Genomic DNA, 7,658 nt, shown 5'->3' on the forward strand with positions numbered 1-7,658 from the left:
ACGACAGATGAAACTTCATAATAGGTGTAGACAGATGGATCTTCATAATAGGTGTAGGGAGATAGTCCTCCATCAGAAGACACGACAGATGGAGCTTCATAATAGGTGTAGGGAGATAGTCCTCCATCAGAAGACACGACAGATGGATCTTCATAATAGGTGTAGGGCGGAAGTTCTCCATCAGATAGTCCTCCATCAGAAGACAAGACAGATGGATCTTCATAATAGGTGTAGGGCTGAAGTTCTCCATCAGATAGTCCTCCATCAGAAGACAAGACAGATGGATCTTCATAATAGGTGTAGGTCGGAAGTTCTCCATCAGATAGTCCTCCATCAGAAGACAAGACAGATGGATCTTCATAATAGGTGTAGGGCGGAAGTTCTCCATCAGATAGTTCTCCATCAGAAGACAAGACAGATGGATCTTCATAATAGGTGTAGGGCGGAAGTTCTCCATCAGATAGTCCTCCATCAGAAGACAAGACAGATGGATCTTCATAATAGGTGTAGGGCTGAAGTTCTCCATCAGATAGTCCTCCATCAGAAGACAAGACAGATGGATCTTCATAATAGGTGTAGGGAGGTAGTCCTTTACCAGGAAACCAGTCACCCCAATCTGCTGCAGAGGTGTTCACCCTGTCCGCTGAGGCCTCCATTGGGCAGATGTCAGTGTGCTCAGTCATGTGGGACTTTGTGATGAACAAGTTCTGCAGAGCAGTGTTGGCTTGTGTTTCTGAGACCATGTGAAGGAGAAGAATGTGTCAAATACTGTTAATATCATGTGTATCATGTTAATCTATTTATTTCAGAAAACAGATATAAATGTCTGCATTTATGTAGCGCTTTTCTAGTCTTAGCGGCCGCTAAGTCACTTTGTTCCTCATGACTTCTTAGTTTCTGGTTTAATAAGTGATTTTTAAATAATAATTTCAAATGTGCTGGGGTTCTGGGGTTTAGACCTCAGTCAAAAGCAACAAATCAGTGTCCACAGTTTGATTTCAAAGCAGATACATTCAGCATCATGCCGAATGTATTTTGAGCGTGTTGAGTCTGTCTTACCTGACACACCAGAGGCATCTAAGCTCCACGATGACATTTTCTAAAAGTCAAATCTTCTCAGTTTAGTATTTCCAAGGTTGGGAATGAACCTTCAAGCTTGAATCTTTCTCCAAATGATGCTTGTCTCAAAAGTGTGTGTCTCTCTTTCAGTGCTGAAGAAGAAATGACCATATTCCACCTCTGCTTCAAGAACTTCATTCTAACAACATCATTTAGAACTCACTGCATTCCGTTTTAGAACTCTCTGACAAACAACTTTTAATACAGCAGCTACATGCTGAAAAACATGTTTTTATTCATCCAATCTCCTAAATATATCAGTTCAGGTCCTGATATGGGGAATAAAAATGTTTTCCTGCACTTTGTTAGATTTTACAGATTATTTAGAGAATATTCATACATTCAAAAGAGCACCTGGCAAACGAGTATGTGAAAAATGGGAAATAATGAAATGTTATCAGCACGCATTTGCTATTGCCACATTTCATTTAAAGGTCACTATTCCCTATTATTTGATCATGTCCAGCCCATATCATATCCCATTAACATTCCATGGGGCAACCGGTGTGTTACAGGAGCACAGGAACTCTTTCCTGGGGGATGCGTTCATGGTTTTGGTCTGTCTCTCGTTTTCATCCATATCATTTTTTTAATGCATAGGCTACTCACTTTATGCATTTCACATCGTCAGTGTAAGACAATGGTCTGGGGAGACCACCAGTGGAACACCAGATGTAACATAAACCTCCAAATATTGCAACGGCCACACAATGGAGAGAGTCTCCTTCTTTCTGGCAGAATGATTTCACTGGTTAAACGTGAGCTCCTTCTGGCTTGTGGGCACGGGATAATGCTCCATCGCAGTCCCCTTCGCCCGTACCAGCTGCACCTGCCCCTCTACCTTTCCGAGGTTGCTGACGGTAGCCTTTGCTTACTTGCACTTCCCCAGCAGTGCGTCGCACAGCCGATCCGACAGCGACCTGATGCGGTAGACGATGCGTTCTGCAACCCAGAACTCATCACTGCAAAAAGTGAGCTGAGCCCATCTGATCCACACAGTGTGGCAGTAATCAAGCATCTGGAGTAGATAAGGCATTTGTGTACGAGTTACAACGTCATTAAACAAACACAGATAGTTGGTAATATGAGACGATTCAGAGAAAACAATCTTTTGTCAGGTGCCCAAACAAAGACCCCAAAGTTACACAGCGTTTCAGTTTAACTGGAACCCACAACACTCATTAGGCGGAAGCCACCACATCATGCTTCTGATCAGACGAATGAAGAGGCGTCTGTGTTCCCACAGTATCTGCCATCGCCACAGGTTCACCAGTCTGCTGTTGTGAAGGCTGTGATCTGAGAATATAATAGGCTGGTAACAGATTGATGTGTTACTTAGTATAACCAAATAGTTCTGCTCAGGAACTTGACACAAAAGTCTGAAGAACTATGATATTTGGCCAGCGCAAGACGATCGCTGGAATGGGAGCCAGGGGAGTCTGCTGACAGGAGGAAAACCACGGTGAGAACTGACACAAGGAAGGACATTTGGGAGAGGTACGCCAAGTGCGACGGGCTTGACGTGCACCGCTGATCCCACTGTCGGCACTTGACTTGACGGGGCATTCAGCTTTCCAATGTCCTGTCTGCTCTCAGAGTGATTTCATAGTTCACTCGCCTCAATCTGCAGCTAACGTGCGGCCCTTTCCGGTTTAACATGGCGAGGACCAGCTCGTAAACCTGCCGGGCGAAAATGACCAGGTTTCGTTCCCAAAACCAAGGAACCGACTGCAGATCACCAGCAACATCAGAAGCATGCGAGGCTCCAGGAGAACCAAAGAGAGACCTGCCCCACACCACCAACATTACCCATTTCAACAGCATGCTGGAGTGTGTAAAGGACAGGAGAGGACCCACTGGCACCAGATGTTGTTGTATGTTTTTCATGTTCTCTTTCAACCGCTTATCCCAGACAGCCGTCTTCAAACGATAACTATTTTTCACCAAACTGCTCCCGTGAACAATGCTCCAAGAACTTCTTTGATGCAGCACTCCAAAAGCAATCACGGCCTTCAAGTCGCTTGGGCTCAAAAATTATAATCTACATTTGAATACATATTTTGCAAGCCAAAATGGAGTGTTTTTAGAGTGCTAAACTGTGATTTAAAAAATGTAGATGATAATCTCAAATAATTGTTACCCTAAATGAAGTGGACACAAAATAAGCATCCAAAGTGTCGGTCAAAGTGTTTCAGTGAACGTCCTCAAGAGATTCACGCAGTCTGGTTTCTCTGTCAGTGTGGCCACACATGTGCAGCCCTTTGACTTTATACAAGAGCTTCCCACCTCCTCCTCCTCCTCCTCACTCTCCTCCTCCTCGAGCTGGGACGCACAGTCCTGTCCTCTTGGCGTGTACCCAGATTACTGATGTTTGTTGGTGGTCGGCCGCTGACAAGCTGCCGTGTAGTCCAAGCTGAGGACTCGGTAGCCTTGGTTCCGAGGAGGTGCACTGAGGAGACTCCGGGTGCCTGAATGCAAGGGCTCCTGTTGGGGGAGTTGCGCTCTTCGGGCAGCAGGTGGCGGCCAAGAGGCGGGATTAAGGTCCCCGGTTTTACCGAAGAGCGCTGAAACGCGGTGGTATGACGCAACATTAGTGGACTGGATTGTATGCTTTCAATATAAAGCATGAGTGTGTGAAGTATAGATATTAATTATCACTCAAGAAGTGTGGCAAACTACTCGAGTACCGTTTTGATTCAAAGTAACCAGGGAGGCTGGGACCATATCATAGATACGATGATACAAAAACATTGATAACATCAGGAAAAAAAGTGCAAATTAAGGAAGCAGTCATTTATTGTAAGGGTTACAGTATTCAATGTGTCCAGGAATACAAATTACAACTGAATACACATTTAGAGAAGAGGTAGGAAATAAAGAATTACAATTAAAAGCTATAATAATAAAATACACTATAGAATAGAGAAATATCTAAACAAAGATGGTGCCCAATAGTTACAGTTGGCATTCTTAGTGCAATATGTTCTATTAAAAAAAACATATCAAAATACTTTTTCTATTTATTTAATTTAATATTATTTAAATACAGTACATGAGCAAATGTATATACTTTCCACTAGTAGGAGTTTTTAACTTCTGTGATTTTGTTGGGTCAAAAGCCAACACAAGGTGGTAATGTTGCACGGTGTATCGATACTAAAAAGGTATCCTGGTACCTGTACGTTAAAAACGATAAGACTTTGCATATTTTTAGTATCGATACTTCATTAAAATAGTGCGCAATCTCAGCGCAAGGGGGCTTTTAATAAAAAGTGTACTAAAATACAACCTTTTGTAAATGTTCCTAATTACAATAATAAAGGCACTTCTCATAAGATATTTCAGCCCATCTCTAATGTGATCCTCTCACAAATTGATGTTTGAACTCAACTACGTGCACATGCACTGCTGCACACAGAGTTGAGTTGAGCTTTTAAACTCCAACTCTCCAGTATAGATAATGCAAAGTCTTCCCTTTGAGCTAGAGTTTTTCTGGAGAATCAATATTTCAACAGGTAATTAAGAGGCACCAGCCCCTGCTTGAAATACAGATGTGTATGTATAAAAATCAATATTTATAGTCCAGGAGGTAATCACTTTTCCTGCTTGTGTTACATCAAACATCTTCAATGAATAAAAGGCCCTGTTTGTGTTGTACCTTGTGCTCCACAGATACTTTTTTGTTTTATTAATTTATGAATGATTACGGACAAAGAACAAACCAGGTCCCAAAGTGTGTTAATCTAATGGTTTCTGTGGAAACCGAGGGGCTACTAAATCACTTATCCAGAGACACTTTGCTGTTATGCGGTGCTGTAGAATTGACCGTGCGTGTGTGTGCATGCATGCTTTCAAGAGGAAAGGTCATAGGTAAAGTATGCTGACATGCTGCAGCTCTGAGGCCCCTAATCAGAGTCTGGTGTGACAGACCTTCCAGTGGTCAGGGGCAGGAAGTTGAATCATGGAGCTGCTGTGATATTGTTACAAAGATTTCTCCTGAGTTGTGCCTTATTTCCTCAGCAGTAGCTGACAATGGCCTCTAGAGGTCTCTGTTGGCTTTGCTATAGCTCCCCCCTGCAAGAGGAGGGGGCCAAAGGATGGGGTTTGTGCTTTACTGTAAATGGATGAGTCACCTTCTGAATGGGCTGGAACGAGGAGGACGTCTCTGTGAATGAGATGAGAGTCGTTTCCCTCATCGATGGCCAGGTTGCGTTGGCTACGGATAATTTGAGAGCTCTTTCTCTGTCGTGGGAGAGTAACATTAATTGGATTATTTATTTCTCGAGTGCCTCATGGAGGAGACAACCTTGTGACCCGCTCGTCATCATAATGATACCATTTGATTAAAAGCCACTAGTTGCCAATCAAACCAGAGGATTTAATGTCAGGAAAATCTCATAAAAAGTATAGTATATTATACAAAATGTCTTGGTTTGTTATCTTTTAAAAGTCATGATATAGTGCTTTAAAAAAGAAGAAAAAGTAATAACAGTCTCAGTATAGTGTTGAAAAAAGTATTTAAAGTCAGTGTATGGAAAAAGGTCATAGTATAGATTGCCATAAAATGTAATTAAGAAGTCAGTGTAATGTGTCAAAAAAAAGAAATAAAAATGACATTGTATAGTATGCCATAACACAGTCAATGTATAGTATGCCATAAAGTTGACTCATAATAGTCTGTCACAGTATAGCATACAATCATTTTTTTTAGAGTAATGTGTAATGTAATTAGTAGAATATGCAAAAGAAAAAGGCAGAAAACATTCGTTGTTAGGCTAGACGAATAAAGTGCAGACACAAAGACGGGAAGCCAAGGGTGAGTTAGAAGGTGGCTTTATTTGGCGTTGGGCTGGTCATGTGACTTGTGCTGAAGTTAAGCAGAGAGCTGAGCCAGAGAGGAGGCAACAGGGCGAGGGAGCTGATGCTTAGCAGACCAGGAACGGAGGCTGGAGTCAGGCTTAGGTCACTGCAGGCACAGGGAAGCAGGTCTCAGGAATATACTGACAGAACAGTGGCCAGGATGTAAACCACCGGGCTCGGGACCGCTGAGGCCGAACCAGCAAATTATGAGGAGTTGTAGTCGGACACAATTTATCACACAGCCTCAAGAAAGCTAGACTGCAGGCTACAGGGAGAAATGTAATATGAAAGTATTAGTATAGTATATCATAAGAAATGCTATAGCATATTATATAATAACAACAATTATACATTGAAAAAGTCAGTAAGAAATATAGAATGTTGGAAAAGTAAAAGAATTGTCAGAAAAATGCTGTAAAGATAAAGTATATTAGTCATGGCAGTGTCGAAATAGATGTAATTTTAAAAAATCATACTAGAGTATATCAAAAAAGTCAGTATGACGATAAAAAGACATTGATTCGTGGTATATAGTATGTTATTTCTCTTCAATCTCTCCTCTTTGTCATTCTCAAATGCTCCTCCAGGTGCTGAGGACGATTGGCCGCTTGGGAATACACCTCAGAACTGGTCAGTATGGCACATGTGTATAACCCCAACAATAGTACGTTTATATTATTGTGTTGTATAATTATTGTCATTGTTTTGCAGGTTCTGGCTTGCGTCGTAAGCCGCTCGTGAGCCTGGTGTGGTTACGGGTTTTAAAGATCATCACCTTTTGCTCACGTGAGGGATTACCGACTTCCATGTTTGTTCTGTTCGTTGGCGGTGCCAAAACAAAGACGAATAAATGACATGCCCCCAAGATAACTTTAGAGTGTGATGTGTGCCTAAACCTAACAAAGTAGTTTCATCCACTAGTTTTGGTGCTAATAACACTGACAACAGAAAGTGTGACTGTGGCGCAGTAGCGGCTTGAATCAGGGAAGAAAAGTTCAGGAGAGGCGTCCAAGGGGTCTTTTTAACACTCGCTCAGTATGTGCAGGACAATTGTTATTTGTCTGTCTGTGTGTGTGTGTATATATATATATATGTGTGGTAATGTAAGGTAATAAACAAATAGTAATAAAAATCTAAGTATAATCAGTAAACAAAGTCAAATACTCTTATGTCAAAACAAATCATCAGAAAGCTAAAGTATAGTCGCTCTAAATGAGGTTATGAAAAACATTGTATGTTATGGTATTTAAAGTAACAAAAGCTTTTATGTCAACACATCTTAAAGATCTCCTGGGCCCTGTCTCCTGCCCCCTGCCTCCTGCCATGGCCCTGCTGATGCCCCTCCTCTCTACCTGCTTGCTTCTGTTTATCTGGATCGTGGTCCAGATAAACTTTTTTTCTTGGAAGTTGTTCCTGATCCGATGTGAGGTCCTGGGACAGGGATGTCATATATGTACAGATTGTGAAGCCCTTGGAGGCAAATTTGTGATTTGTGATTTTGGGGTTTACAAAATAAACTGAATTGAATTGAAAGTTAAGTATGTAAAAGTCATGAAAAGACATTATTGTATGTCATAAGTCATAGCATAGTATTCTCTCGCTCTCTCTCTGAGGTGATACGTCATTTTCCATCGAGAATCTTTTTTTTAAACGCTAAATAAAATGAACACGTACTCAAA

At 41.6% G+C, this 7,658-nt stretch overlaps 1 long non-coding RNA gene across 1 annotated transcript; it reads left to right on the forward strand.

Annotated features, from left to right (window-relative positions):
* The first annotated feature begins 6,492 nt into the window (after positions 1–6,492).
* LOC117744019 lies at positions 6,493–7,324 on the forward strand. The gene is made up of 3 exons (XR_004611160.1): positions 6,493–6,609; positions 6,691–6,765; positions 7,265–7,324. It is a non-coding gene; the product is annotated as an uncharacterized LOC117744019 (long non-coding RNA).
* The last annotated feature ends 334 nt before the right edge of the window (positions 7,325–7,658 follow it).

Source organism: Cyclopterus lumpus, chromosome 15 (assembly GCF_009769545.1).
Source record: "Cyclopterus lumpus isolate fCycLum1 chromosome 15, fCycLum1.pri, whole genome shotgun sequence".
Classification (NCBI taxonomy): domain Eukaryota; kingdom Metazoa; phylum Chordata; class Actinopteri; order Perciformes; family Cyclopteridae; genus Cyclopterus; species Cyclopterus lumpus.